The following is a 15,681-nucleotide window of genomic DNA, read 5'->3' as shown; positions in this document are numbered from 1 at the left end:
CCTTTACCCCTCTGCGGACGCCCATGATTTTGATCCTGGATGGCTATCAGCTCCTAACCACCTTCAGTCCTGATGACAATTTTATTAGTGACCCAAGAGACGAGTAGGGTGGCTTGTGCCTCCTACAAGGCCTTTGTTGTTTATTGTTGTCATAGATGAAGCAACATTATCATACATTGAACTAAAAACGAGTGGTTTTTGTACAGTTCACATCTTGATCTGAATTATTTCAAGATGCCCCCAAATGTGATCGTCGCTGAATAGGAGGCAGAGGGAAGAAAAGTAATTGCCCAGGGTAACACAGTTTGGTCAAGTAGGGAAGCTGCGATTTCAACCAGGGTCTCTGTGCGAGGGCCCCACTACTAGTTTTGCTCTTTGTCCAATAAAAGCTTCTTCCTTTACCTGGGCAGGTTAATTAAGTGCATTCAAAATATCCTTTGTTTCCTTATGAGATGGGGCAACAGCAGTAGAAACCACTCATTTTCATAGAACAGCTACACCTGGGCAGAAACAGTGCAATATCCCCCCTTCAGAGGACAGACATATCTCTAGAGCGTGTGCTTAACTCGCTGAAAAGAGTGTATAGGCGGAGTGAGTGAATATGCGAGTGCTGGCACCATTGCCACAGACGTGATATTCCAGTTCAGCACCCTGAAAATCCGGCTTCTGTCGCTCATAGAACTATTGTCTGTGTTGATTCTTTGCTTTTCAATATATTGAGAAATTGCAGTAACCTATTGTCGGTGCTATGTGCAGCAGCCTCACTAGAGCCCAAATAACTATGTCCTAGGCAGGCGCAAAAGGTTTTTGAATGTGTGGGATCAGGATGTGGGCAATCCCAGTCTTCCTGCTGCACTTGTTCAAAATGTTGAGGGCTGCCAGTGCTCATCATAATATCTTTAATTCAATTACATCTTAATGTTCTTTTATCGTGTCAGTGCTATTAAGCATATAATCATAAAACTCTACATCAATGTCTCATCTGGCTACCCTTCTGACACGTTAACTTTCCCATCATCGCTCTAATCCTTCTCGTGTTGTCTCTCAGTTCCTCGGGTTCTTGTTCCGTGCCCTTCATATTTTCTCCTTCTTTCCCCATGTGATCCCCACTCTCCCCTTCCCTCCCTCCCTTCTCTCTCCGCTCCTGCGCACCCGAGTCTTGACGCTGCTTTCATCCTCCTTGAATAACAAAAAATCTCCAAACGAACTGCGAGTTAAAGGGAAAAAGCAAGAGGAGAAACAAGGTAACTAAAAATAATGCGTAGTTTTGGCCACCGAACTGAACCCGTTGAGAGCATTGGGTGACGTGGGGGTGCCGCCAAGGGGTAGGATTAAGAAAGAGAAACTGAACGCAACTTTATACCAGAAAAGAACAGAACTGAGACTAAACATGCCCCAAATCTGAATATTAGTGCCGAGGTGCAGCATTCGGCGGCGTGCAATTATAGACAATCGTAACACATGAGGCTGCAGAATTAATTTCAATATTTATATACACACGTTTACGCCAGTTTTAAAAGATACATTATACTTCGTGATAGAACCTTCACAATCTCTAGTATTTTTTTGCTTCTGTCACTAGGGCCAGGGGAAAATCCAGACGCACTAGATTTACAGCGAACACCCTATCTCCCCACACCCCCACTTCCCACACCCCCGCGCCATTGTATACTTTTATGTAATAATAATTTCACGGTGTTTTACTCGGGTGGTGGTAGAGGGCTGTTTGAAACGCTTCATTGTGATCGACTTGGGGTGCAAAGTGATATATTAATGCATGCTTGTGTTCTACCTAAGTGTTTTTTTTTCACAAGAGGAAGTAGACCGAGTTTTTCATTTATTTTTCAACGGGGTCACTTTTTTCCCTTATTCCTCTCGCTGCAAGGGACGGACACAAGTAAGCTCCACCCCCTTCCGTCGCCATTTCGGGCGCCCCGGACTCCGCTACAAGCACGGAGAGTAAACGGGTAGATCCCGAGCCCGGCTACCGCTTCTTAGAAATAGAAGAAAGGCGACTCTCCACTTCTTGGTGGATGCACATGAAGCGGTATTGCGACAACAAAATACCAACACAGCCTAGCTGCTGCTGTGCGTTGAACAAATAAAGTTCAAACAGCGTTCCATTAGTATGTATTAAAGATGAGATCCAGCTTTCTGGATGCTACTCATTGAGCGATATTAAATGTGACCCCTATTGTTTCATATATTAGTAGTTTTGAGTTTATACATAAGTCTGTCACTCTCTAAAAGAATATTGCCTTCTCTTTTAACCGTCTAAGCGCTCTCGGTATCCATGCCTCCCGGAAGTGGAATGGAAGCGTTGAAATACTGCTTCATTCTGTATGTTGGTGCCTACGAGTCTTTCTACGCCTCCCCGAAACTGATGTACGGGAAGTCGCAGAGGCACATAAATACCGTTTCATGCGATATGTTTAACTGCATGTGTATACTTCTCAGTTTCTCAGAAACAACTTTGTGATTTTGGAATTTTGTACAAATATTGCTTTCAGCCATATTTATACTCCAATGTGCTCAATTAAATCACATCATAGAAATGTGACAGCACCTTTTCATTGTGGAACTATGACATTTTCAGCAGTGAAAGAAAAGTGATGGTGTAAATAACTTCCGACCAAAGTATTATTAACACTGGGGTACATTTTGAGGTTTTTTTACGTGCATAAGAACAGGTAAGGCACTCCTGGCAGGACAGCTGTTCACTTGTCGATGAAATACACTGTACACTGCTGACAAATTATAATCCAGCAGGGCACAATCAGCCTTCCATCCCTCCAAGGTGGCCAAGTGAGTACTATTAAATTGGGTAGTAAAATCATCTTTTCAAAAGCACTTAGAACGTGTGTAAGTAAGCACATTATGAAGTGCTTTATAAAGATCAGTTGCTGACTTTGATCTGTGGGCACCAAGTTCAAATCACTGGTGGGGTTATTCACAAAGGCAAATAACAATCCTGAGTAATATGCATGTGTGATTTACTCTTACACTTTTGAGTAACTTTACTACTTTTGGCTATTCTGAAAAGATAAGTGTAAAAGTACTCAGAAGTGTAGACCTACACATCTCCACCCCCTGAAGAAGGGGGTGGAGACAAATTTACACGTGCAAACTTCTACTGCCAAAAAGAAGCAGTAGTAAGTCCAGCACTGCATGTGGCCTACCACTGATACTGCAGCACCAGCCCATAGAACGTAACAGGGGTACGGACTTAAATATGACCCCATAGCAGTAATGTTAAATAAATTACATCATTTAAATTAGTTAAAAATATAAATGCATAGAAATCCATTTTTAGAAAAAAATCTAAAAGTAGTACTTTCATAGCATTTTAATGAAATAATTTTTATTAATTCAGTACACTACTTAATAATGATTGATGTGTGATAAAATTACTTTAGGTGGGAATTTATTTTTTAACCTTTTAAGTGTGGGCATTGGCCAATGGTCACCACCTGAACGCCAACCCCCTTGTGTCTGTTGCCCATTGCCCAATGCGGTGGAGGGCTGCAAAGGACCAACTGGTGTGTGCACCAGAGGGTTTACTTTTTTGGGGTTTTTCAAGTTGAGCTGCAGGGAAAGAGTATACCCTAGCGCCTGGGGCTTTTTTTGTGTGAAATGGAAATCATTGTGCATGGTGATGGTGGACAGGCGCCTTTCCACCGAAAGTGAAAGTAAAGTGAGCCATTTGGCCCATTTCACTTTCACTGAATCAGTGCTCAGGGGCATATCAGAGGGGGGGATATCATTGGAAACAATATCTGTCATTAGTGTATCCCTGCTTGGGGCTCACCAAGCAGGGATCCAACGACTACACACCATGAATAAGGACTGCATAGCGGCCCCATGGCATGGGCCTCTGCATCCCCATGCCCAAGGCCACATTAGTTTCTTAGCCCCCCTAGGAGGTGAATGGCAGTGTTCAACCCCAATTTGCTCCCCCAGCGGTTGTGGGTGCTGAAAGCCTACTAAGCACCATGGATTGGCCAAATTCATAATGTTTTTGGAGGGGAAGTGACACCTTGGGCTTGGACCTGTGCACCCCTGCACCGGTCTGCATGCGTCTTTCTGCCCCTGGTGTGGTGAATGGGGGTGTACATCTCCAATCATCCCTTTTGGGGTGGTAGAAAGCCCACTAGACACTATGGTTTGTCTAAATGTATTATTTTTATTTGGCAGTATTATTTTGGGGGGTGGGGGCAGACATCCCCGTGCCTGTGCTTCCACTATCAGCCCTGCTTAATCTTTCTGCCCACCCTGGGGTAGACCGGAGTGCTCACCCCATATCTCTCCCAGAGCCCACTAGACTCCATGGTTTGTTCAATTACAGTATTTTGTTTTGGGATGGGAGCAGCCACAAAGGTAAGGGCCTGTGCTCCCTCACCTGCACTGGGCCCCATTAGTCTTTCTGCCCCTCCTGGGAGGTGGTGGGGGGGTGGAGAAGGGGCGGACAGAAAAGTGCATTAGACTACCAGGGAAAATATGTCTCCAAAAAAGAAGGGGTGAGGGGGGTGCCTGCCGAGGCATCAGGATGTAGCCTCACCCAAGAACGCACCCAACATTCTTATCCCCTCCCAAGGGGGTAGATTTAAGAAGATTACCTCCAATCTGTTTGGAGGGTATAAAGCCCATGATGCACCAGGGTTATATTTTATTGTTGTAGAAAAATGTGGTGTGTCGGTGGACTGCCTGGTGTTGGGCCTATCCTTCTGCCCTAAAACCCCAGCAGCCTTTCTGCTTACCTGGGGCACAGAGCTTTAGTCTCTTGCCAACCAAAAGGACATTTTTATTCTTTTGGCTGTAGTTTTGACATATGGATTGGCAGAGTTGGAGTAAATCCATATGTCCTTCTACTTGAATGGTGTATGGTTGCATTATTCAGACTGGTTCTCTGCCACCCAGCAAAACGAAATAAACCCAGCTATTTTGAACATTAGACACCCGGGGTAGTCCAGGGTGATGTGCCTCACGTGGAGCGCCCAAATGTTTTTTACTCAGATGCCTTGCAGACTTTAAACATGGCTTAAAATCATGCATTTTCCTCACATGTCTGTGGAGGAAAGTTCCAGAATTTGTGGAACATCACAAATGTCCTACCACTCAGTGTTCCCCTACTTGTCCTGATAAAAACAGTATATCACATGTGAGGCTGACCCTAACACACGCAACATAAAAGGCCCAAAAATGCGACATGGAGAAATCAGCAATAGGGTGGACGGCCACTCAGGGAAATCTATTAAACAGACATTCCTGAAAAGCAGATACACAGGGAGTCAAGGGTAATGTGCCTGTGTGGAGTCCACAACAGTTTCTTATCCACAATGCCCTGTAAACCTCACACTTTGCTTAAAATCACACATTTTCCATACATTTCTGTGATATAAGCTTCCTGAATCGGCAGATATCCACAGAATTCTTACCACTTAATATTCCCTCAATGGTCCTGATAAAAACGCTATCCCACTTGTGCAGCTGGGCCTACGGCTTGTTACAGGGATGGATCAAACCAGGGTCAACTTGGGGGAACACTGGTTAGTAGGAAATGTGTGGCTCCCTTCAGATTACAGAACTAACTTTCTTTCATAGAAATGTGAGAAATACTGTGTTTTTAATCAGCGTTTGAGTTTTGAAAGGGATTTTGGGGTAAAAGAAACAGTGGCAGCCATGCAAGTCATGCCACCCTGGAGAGTCCTGTGTGTTCAGCTGTGAGAAATATGCAGTATTGCAAGGTTTCACTTGATGCTAGCTGAGCTAGGGGCCAAAATCCACAGCACACTACATTTATATATAGAGACATGGGGAACTGTGGGTGGCAGGAAACATGTGCCCACCCTCACAGATTACAGAACTTTCCATCAGAGAAATGTGAGGAAAATATGTGTTTTCAGCCGAAAGTTCAGGTTTGCAAGGGTATTACCTTTTGGGCCTTTTTCTTTTGCGCTCACGAGTCCGATCTATAAAAGTGAGATACCATCTTTACTTGGGAGACTTTGGGGAACACTGAGTGGTAGGAAAGTTGTGGCTCCCCAGAGATTACAGAGCTTTCTATCACAGAGATGTGAGGAAATGTGTTTTTAGCCAAAGTTTGAGGTTTGCAAGAGCTGCAGGATAAAAAAAATATTTTTCCCTATACTTTACCATACAGAGATCTCTGCCTCAACTGTGGAATCTCCCTATGGTAAAGTGCAGAGAAAACAAAAACAGTTTATTAAATTTGAAAAAACTAGTATTATATTTTATATACAATATTAATATAAATGAATGTTATATGTTTATTTTAAATGTAGAACAAAAGAAAAACATGCCACAGCATATTTGACCTAATTTTGAAACAAATCTTTAAATAATTTAAATATAATAAATAAAATACTTTGCTGATGTTTAAATTAAAAATAAATTCTCACATAAAGTAAACTAAATATCATGCATTAATAACTATTAGAAGTGATGTATGAAATTTAATAAAAGTAACACAATTTTATTATAGTAAAATGTTCTAATAATGTTTTAATTTAAAAAGCTTATTCAAACATTTTATAATTAAATACTACATATGTATTAATCTTAGATTTTTGTAACTTTATATTTAGTTATATTTTTAACTATTTTAAATAATGTAATTTAATTGTACATTATTTTGTAGAACGTTTTATTTAAAGTCACAACCTCCATTATTTTCAATAGGAGGATGGTGCAGTGCCAATGGTTGGGCCTGTGTGGTACTGGACTTAATCCAGCTTGAGCTGTAGTAATGGACTACTGTTTTGGGTCCCTTTTGGCTGTAGTAGCTTTAGAAATTGCAGTTTGTGAATAGCAATGGGCTTACTCTTTTATGGATGGGTGCACTTCTATCCCTAAATTCCTTGTTATTCCTCGCTAAACCCCTCCTATTTAGTAGTAAGTGTTCCCCTTTTTTCCAGCTACTCCCCAAGGTTCCTCCCGTAAACTTACATCTGTAAGGATCTCCTCACAGAAAAGATAGGTGAGGTGGTGATTTATACTAGCAGGTTTATGAAAAACATTTTGTAGTTCTTCAGTAGTACTAGTGTAATGCTACTAAATTCATTACAAAAAGTACTTTGTAAATAAGACTCTTAATCTCCCTGTGCACCCAAATACACAACCCCCTTCCAAAAAAAGAATCTGTGATTTTTGTAGTGCAATCTGGTGCTCATGGAAAGCAATCTAATGCCCTTGGACCAAGTTTGCACTACATAAAACAACAAGAAAATAATATTTTTAAGAATGCAGAAATATTAGGGAAATTTGTAATTTAACCCTGCCCAGACACCCTATATATCAAAACTATGCTTAAAAGAATTCAAATTTCATCTTGCTTTTCATGAGGATACTCTAGGCCCTAGGAAGGCAGAAAGAAAGTAGGGGCTTTAAGGTTTGGACTGATGTCAGGGCATGTGCGCACCTCGTTTTAAAAAATATTACTAGCATTCAGTGGGCCTTACGTCCTCCGAAGGGGATATTACGGGCAAATTCTCCAATTTTTCCTTGAGAGGGCAGAGAAGGGCTGATGGACTAGAAGGGGTGGGTAAGGTGGAAGATGTGGGAGGTAACAGAAAGATAGCTGAGGGTCACTGTGGATTAGGGAGTACAGTATGACGCTTGGGCAGACCTCAAAATATTTTTAAAAATAAAAGCCATGGTGTCCAGTAGGCCTTTTGCCCCTTTGGGGTTGACTGTAGGGGTTTACCAGAAAGTCTGTTGGGCGAATTTGGTGTGGGTGCATGGCCTGATGCCTGGGTGTGCCACCCTCAATCCTGTTTTAAAATGTATTTTCCTTAGGGTCTTATAGATTTTGTGCCCTCCGCCAGGAGGTGGAAGAGGCCATTCAGGGTAATTCCCCCAGTTGCCCTCCACGAGGGATGAAAGAAAATTTATTTTTAAACTGGGGAGCACTGCCCCCAGTGTCTATTGGGCGAATCCCTTATTTGAGAATGTCCCCCAGGGGTGATCCCCTTGCAGGAGTAGACTAGGGAGAGGTACAACTAGAATTAGGACATTGTCCCCTTTCCAGTGACTCCATTTCTACACGAATTGGTGGTCAGAGAGCAATATTATGCTTCCCAAACACGAATGAAATTGAAAGCAGACTTGTTTCTGTTTCTCTGTTACATCAGCGCATGGTAGTGTGACCAGAATAATACAGACAAAAACGTTGGCCAAATAGTATTGGGGAGAAAAATATCGACTTTACATATTTTCTATTTACATTCCAAAAATATAAAATACACAAATATAGAAAACTAAATCATCATATAATAGTTAAGTATATTGAATCGTAACTATTATATTAACCTTAAAATATATATTAACATTACAAATATTATTACATTAAAAATACATATAATATTAAATATATAAAACCTACCTTACAAACATAAAATAAAAATATATATATACAGTAAAATAAATAAAAAATCAATATATAATAAATACAGGTATTAAATACACATAAATAATATAATAGTAATTGTAGTTACACATTGTATATTAAAAATTATTAAAAACAATGAAATATTAAATAAACATATTAAAAATATTACTTCAAAAAAATAAACAAATGTAGCTAACGTTTGAAATTAAATCACAAAAATATATTTTCCTTTTTTTAAAATAATCACTTATAATATTACTACTCCCCCGCTAACCTGGCCAAACAGTAGGGAATGTGCTAGACTTTGGCAGGTCAGAAGCATTATTCCACTTCTAGCATAAGCAACAGTAGGGAAAGAGTTAGACTTTGAATGGGGTCAGAGTTATCATTCAAACGCCAACACAAGAAACTGTAGGAAACATGTTGGACTTTGGTGGTGCCAGATTTTTTATTCCCACCCCAACATAAGCAACAGTAGAAACATTGTTTGATTTTGGAGTGACCATATGTAATATCACTAATGCTACTTGAACAACAGTAGGGGCAATGTTGAATTTTGGAGGTGTCAAATTTACTATTACCAGTCCAACACAAACAACAGTACAGAAAGTGTTGGACTTTGGAGGGCTAGGAGTACTATTTCCATTTGGCATAAGCAATAGTTGGGAAAGTGTTGGATTTTGGAACACTCAGATTTACTATTTCTACTCCTAAATTTAAAAAGAAAACATATATTTAATGTAAAATAAATAAACATAAAATATATATAAAATAATATTTTAACCTTATATAAATTATATAATTACATACTAAAAATACAATTATACATATATACATCATAATAAAACATTTTACCAATTAAAACATTAAACAAATAGATTTAAATTACTTCCCAGCCTAAATTTCAAACCCCCGCAAAAACAAATCAAAATAGTCGTAAAATAATAATAATACACATTATTTTGAAAAACAATAATACTACACAATTAATTATGCGAAAAGCATAAAACATAATACAACTAATATAGAAAAGATAGTAATTACACAGTTTACTAACTCAATTATCTACTGAACCAATCAACAATAAAATCTTAGCATTTGTAAAATAATAATGGTAGGGGCGCAAATTATAGTTACCTTATGGAACGAGTTATAGTTACTTGTGGTAACTCTAACTATAACTAGTGAATTTGTATTGGTTCGTGGGTTTAGAATGTGAGCCTAACTATAACATCCCTGTAACCTTTGTTTTTTTAAGTGAATATATATATATATATATATATATATATATATATATATATATACTGTAATGTTATAGTTAGATTATATGTTCAGTTACAAAGTAACATTTTAAACTCTTTAAAAAACTACAGCTATAGTTATTTTAACTCATGCCCCGCAATGCACAGTTTGCTCATCAATAATTTCATTGGAAATGTTGCAGTGATACTATCAATGATGTAATAGAAGATGTCATGAGTGATGTAATATGTGAGATAATTAGCAGTGCATGGTGAGGGCCCAAATAACAGTTACATTAGGGCATGAGTCTCAGGAAGAAGTGGTAAGAGCAGGGAAATAGATGGTGTCCCAGGGGTTGGGGACCCCGGGACACTGTCACTGAGCCACCTTCCCCTCCCCTTTAGTTGAAAAATGGCACGAGGGATGAGGTACCCAAAGCCTCCTGGAGGCTCGGGGAGGGGGGACTGCACGCCCCCTCCCCTTTAGTTCAAAAAACAGCCCTGGGAGATGGAGTCCCCAGAGCCTTATGGCCCCCTCCCCCTTATATAATTAATGGCCCTGAAGGATAGGATCCAGTGGCCTTGTGGAGATTAAGGGTGGGGGCTACACACTGCATCCTCCTCCTGGTCCTGAGTCAATCAGGGGAGGGGGGAGATTTTTAAAGTCGGGATCCCATGGGTTTCTTTTACATTTTTGCCACAGATCCTATGCAAATTTTAAGCAAAATTTTTAAAAAAAAGTTTGGCCCAGGCGAAGTCCCAGAAGAACCCCACCACCAGACCTAGGGTATCAGAGTATTTGTACCCTGCCCCCTTATGTCTTTTTTTTGCATTTTTCGTAGGCCTCAGGACCGAGTCCTGAGTCCTAAGATGGCAGCCAGCACTTAGTGTTTGAGGTGGTGGAAACCAGTCAGATCTCAGTTTGAGATCTGTCAGCTCCACAAATCTTCCATGGTGTAATATATACAATTCTTTTAACCATAATTGCTCAAAATCTCCTGAACAGATTTACACCGAAGCACAAAACATACTCTTTCTGGACCAAGATCTAGCTTTGTGGCAAATTTGGAGTAAATCTGTTAAGTGGTTTGGGCTGTAGCAGTGTCTAAGGTTCTTATGGAAAAATTAATTAAGAAAGGTGTTTATGCCCCCCCCCTTTTTCTCAGCCCCACTTGACGGATTCAAAAAGTAGCACTTCTTTGGAAAGTTTCATGAAGATTTGTGAAATGGCGCCAAAGTTATTAGCCACACAAAAAAGGCATTTCCTATGGAAACACGATCCTTACTATAACTACAACTACCCAGAGGCAACCACCACTGGGTAGTGCACACATATATATATATATATATATATATATATATATATACATATATATTGTAGGTTCGCCAAGAACCAGAGGCACCCAGAGTCCACAATTGAGCTGCACCTTTCAATTGTTTTTAGTTGTGTAAAAAAAATGGGTATGAAGTTTTTTTTCTGCGTTTAGAAGCAGTGGTTATTTGTACATCACTGAATTTTTAGGCACCCATACTAGCATGTAATGCAGAGGTCATTTTGCAAAATGTCTTCTTTCTTGCACACTGGCTTACATTTTGAGGGCACAAATGCAGAGAAATCCAATTGGTAATGACATATTTTCTCCTATTCTGTCTTTCCACATCTGTCTACTGATAAAGACTGTACTTCACTTATGTTTCTTGCGACACAAACACACCAAAACGCAACCTAGATAGTTCATATTTCACCCAGCAGCATCCATGCTTTTTTTTTACAATTTGGGTAGCAGAGGATTTTGGGCCCTAGCTCAGACACCACCCAAGTAAACATACCAAAGCTGCACATTACTTAAAACTTGTCAGGGTGGTGTGATGTGTGTGGTTCTAACAAGGCCAGGCCCTTCGGACAACCCCTGCTGTGCATGGCCCATGCATAGCACAGGTTTGGGTGGTTATAGCCTGAAGGCTGTGCGCAGTGGCGGTTGGATTAACGTATAGTAATGAAAAAACATAGAAATTCACTTAAAAAAACAAAGTTCTTTCAACAAGTAACTATATCTTGCGCCCTAAGTTAATTACAACTTGCGCCCCAGCACAGTTGTTTTCTTCAATATTTTGAGTTCTAATGTTTCATTTATATTTGTAATGACGTTATAGAATTTGTCATGAGTGCTGACCCCTGCACCAGAGCTAAGGGGTCAGAGTGTCTGTACCCTGACCCCTTTTCTTGTTTTTTACATTTTTGTCTGGGACTAGGATCAAGCTGAGTCCCAAGATAGCTGCCAACACTTCCTGGTGTTAAGTATTGGCAGCCAATCAGATCTCAGCACAAGATCAGAAGGAGTTGCAAATCCTTCAAGTCTCTATATATACAAATTTAGATTTTCTTCCGTTTCTCAAAAACTACTGAGTGGATTTACACCAAATAACAACAAGCATTTGCAATGCAATGGGCCCCGCGTTTGCTTGAGTAGAGCTATTGGCATTGTAAATTCCTAACTGGACTTTTTTTGCCAATTTTGAAAATGAAAAGTAAAACAGTTGACATAAGAAAGTCAATTCATAGTGCCATGGCAGCCGTGAGCGCAAGAGTTATTGGCTCCCTGTGTGAATGTCTAGAAAGGATTGCGGCTGGGAAGAAAGGCAAACCGAAACCAGAGGAGGGGCCATCACACACTGTAAAAGGAGGAAGTGTGATGTAGTGTGATGGGCAACAAAAATGTTCACTGAGTGAAATCCCTGGCAGGGAACTCAGCACACAAAGGAGGGACATTTCACAAAATGCACCAATAAAAATGAAGCGTTTAAGACAAGCACAACAAAGAATGAATAGCACTTGTGGGTGTGGTTAAAAGTTCACAGAGAGATTACAACAGGCCAGAGCGCTTGCATGCTGGACCCTGCTAACAAGCAGATTTCCTTTTACAGTGCAGCGGTCCCTTCTCGATAAGGACAGAGGTGTAAATGGGACTTTAAGAAAATACTTCAATGTGACTTTCGCATTCTCAAATTATTACACTTCATCCGCAGCTGACGGGGAGTGAAAGTGTGTAAAGCGATTCAAAATAATTGATTATTTCCACTTCACTACTTATATATATTAAAATAATTAAGGAACACATCATTCTGACTTTTTCACTTCGTAAGACCCAGTAGTTATTAATAAATAGTACCCCTTCTCTGACAATTGAATTGAGTGTTTCCACTTTTTGGCGGTAGATGCTCATTGAGGAAAGCTATTGTTCATGCTACAGCGCAGCAAGTGGCGCTACTGTTAGAGGAAGGAGAGAGAAATCAGTGCCATTAAACTCAGAACGAACTCTAGGAGGAGGGTTTGTTGGGCAGGGTTGAAAAAAACAAGCGTGAATAGTGTGTATGTTGACATAGGAATAGTAGAATAATGTAACACAACTCAATGTCTCTTCAGCACAATACTTCTGCGCCCTTTCCCAGGTGAAGGGCTGTGAAACCTCATAAACCTGCTTCTAAAGAAACGAGTCCAACAATCTTCCACGTCACCCCATTATGATGTACATTCATAATTGGGGGCCTTATTTGTGACATTGTGCACATTTGCAGGGACCTTGTAGTCACAGGGCCTCTATTTTTGACGTAAATAAATACATATTCTCCCTTCACAGAGAGACAACTATTCACATTAAAAATCTCCGGCACTTTGCATTTGGCTTCACAGCACTAGATCGGCAAGAAATGAGTTTACTGTGCGCCCCTACGCGGCCGCTGGGGTCGTTAATGAGTGTGATACTATGAGACAAAGGAAAGAGAACAGAGTGATAAACCGCAGAACAAATCCTGAGGGACAGAATGTGGAAAAAACAGTTTTATTCGATTCGGGCCATCTGAGAAGAGCTAAAATCTGATTTCTGAATATGGCTTGGTTTAGAGCTCTGCTGTTTGAAAAACATCTTCTGGGCGCTGCAGAGGTGGGGGGAACGCCTTCAACCTTAGGGTATCCCTCGAACAGGCCCTTCAGTTAATGGGAGGACCGTCTTTCATACACCGCTGCTTCATTATTATACGGGGTTAATATGTAATCAACAATTTATTTTAACTCTGGTAAATATTGCCAATTCATTGCAAATGCAAGACAGCAATCTATGTACGATATTTTTGCCTGATTTTATTAATTTTACATTTATATTTACTTATCATTTCACTGTCACTTTCTGTGCAGTTTAACGTGTGAAAGTGTGTTTGCTATCACCTCCTATGACGTCAAATATGCTAATTGGTTCTCCCACCAAGGGACTTTTAAAACCTGAGAGCTCTGGTTTAACACTGTAATGTAGCCACACCTGCGTAAGCCACGCCAATGCACGTCTAACAGACGGTTTGTATAAACCATATACTTTTAAAGTTTAAACATTAAATTAGACATTGAAGGTTTTACTTAATTAAATACTGTCTACTTGTGATCAGCGGCATCACAGTTTTAGTTGTGTTCTGCTGTCTTTATTAGATGATAATGAGTTTATCTCTGCAGTTTTGTAGCGTTGTATTTCCATTTTAGTTGAAAAAAGAAGTGTTTCCACCAGGTGACCTTTCATGTGTGAGGCAAATGCGATAAGCACTACCCTACAGTATGTGAATGATGTGATGTTTTCAGCGTCCTCTAAAAGACTATGGAGCTCCGGGAAAGCAGTAGTGGTCTAAATGTTTATGTCTCAGCTCTACTTTGAAGATTCTATTTTCCAATATTGCACTTGTTTTGAATAGTCTTTGTTGAAAATAGTAACGATGCAACAGTTTGAAGCAACGTTCTTATCCTGTCTCATTTAATTTAATAGAACTACAAGAACATGTTACTTATCTCCAATGTACAGAAACCCTGTTTTAACAGGATGAATGAAGTTGATAGGCACTTCATGAGGATAGTGCCCTGAAGGCTGCACTGCCGAGGTTAGTGAACTACAAACACTGAATGGAGCTGCAGGTACTGAGAGAAAAGTCTGTCTCAGATGAGTCTGTGCGTGTGGCTATGTCAGATCACAGTAAAACACACAACACCAGCATCTCTGGCAGAAATATATTTAAAACAAGCCGATTTAAGGTGCCATGATGAAGGAGAGAAACAAAAGGAAACAGAAGTTCGCTCAAAGTCAAACCTATCAGCATCTATGCAATTATCCATGTAACAGGGGCGATGTAATGCAAAGCGCCCGACTACTGCCCAGCGAGATCACGCTGCGTGGGAAATAAACAGGATAAGTAGTCCAGAAGCCAAGCTGAAAACATGGAGCCTCGTGTGTTTTCAGTACTTTACCAATGCGCTTGAGGAGGGCTAAACACCGGAAAAGGCATGACTTATGTATTCCTTTCACAAATTAAATCAAGCGATTTTTTAAAAAGGCAAGCCCACAAACCAACAAAACTGATGGGTGTGCGGTCGGTGTGGTTAAAAGCCCACAAAGCGATTACAGCAGGCTTGAGCGCTTGCGTGCTCGACCCTAAAAAGGGGTCTTTCTGGCATAGGAGCTACCTTTCTGTCAAATTTGGTGTAATTCCGTCAAGTGGTTTTGGCGCTATTGCTGTTCAATTTTTCCTATGGGAATTAACAATGGAAACACTATAAATTTCACTAATCCTTTATCTCGGCCCCCGCTTCACCTATCACCCCAAAACATTCCAGACAGCAGCTCACATGACTGTCAAATCTTTCTGGAAATTTTTATGAAGGTTCGTCAAGCTGCACCAAAGATATCGGCAAGCAGAAAACTGCTTTTTCTCTAAAAATGAAGGCCCTCATTATGGCTTCAGCAGTCTTTTTTCAAGACCGCCGAAGCCCCTGCAGCCAGCATACCACCAGTTATTAGGAGTTTTCCGCTGGGCGAGCGGGTGAAAACAGCATTTCTGCCCGCAGGTCCAGCAGAAAACTCACCACAACATTGACGCCGGCTCGTAATTGAGTCGGTGGCAATGTTGTGGTGTGTCGCTGCGACAGCACCTGTCGAGCATTTCACTGCCTGTAATCCAGATCCACTTATTTTTCCGATGCTTTAAAAAAGACGGTTGGGT

At 40.5% G+C, this 15,681-nt stretch overlaps 1 protein-coding gene across 2 annotated transcripts in view; it reads left to right on the top strand.

Moving 5' to 3' along the window:
• The first annotated feature begins 1,142 nt into the window (after positions 1 to 1,142).
• Positions 1,143 to 15,681, top strand: part of L3MBTL3 (L3MBTL histone methyl-lysine binding protein 3) — a 558,444-nt gene continuing 543,905 nt past the window's right edge. Inside the window, exon 1 of one of the 2 annotated variants that reach the window (XM_069224176.1) lies at positions 1,143 to 1,244. The gene's annotated coding sequence lies outside the window, so the exon portion shown is untranslated. The remainder of the gene's footprint in view (positions 1,245 to 15,681) is intronic. The other variant, XM_069224178.1, reaches the window with a different exon arrangement.

This window comes from Pleurodeles waltl, chromosome 3_1, assembly GCF_031143425.1.
Source record: "Pleurodeles waltl isolate 20211129_DDA chromosome 3_1, aPleWal1.hap1.20221129, whole genome shotgun sequence".
NCBI lineage: Eukaryota > Metazoa > Chordata > Amphibia > Caudata > Salamandridae > Pleurodeles > Pleurodeles waltl.
This window is presented reverse-complemented; position numbering and strand designations above follow the sequence as displayed.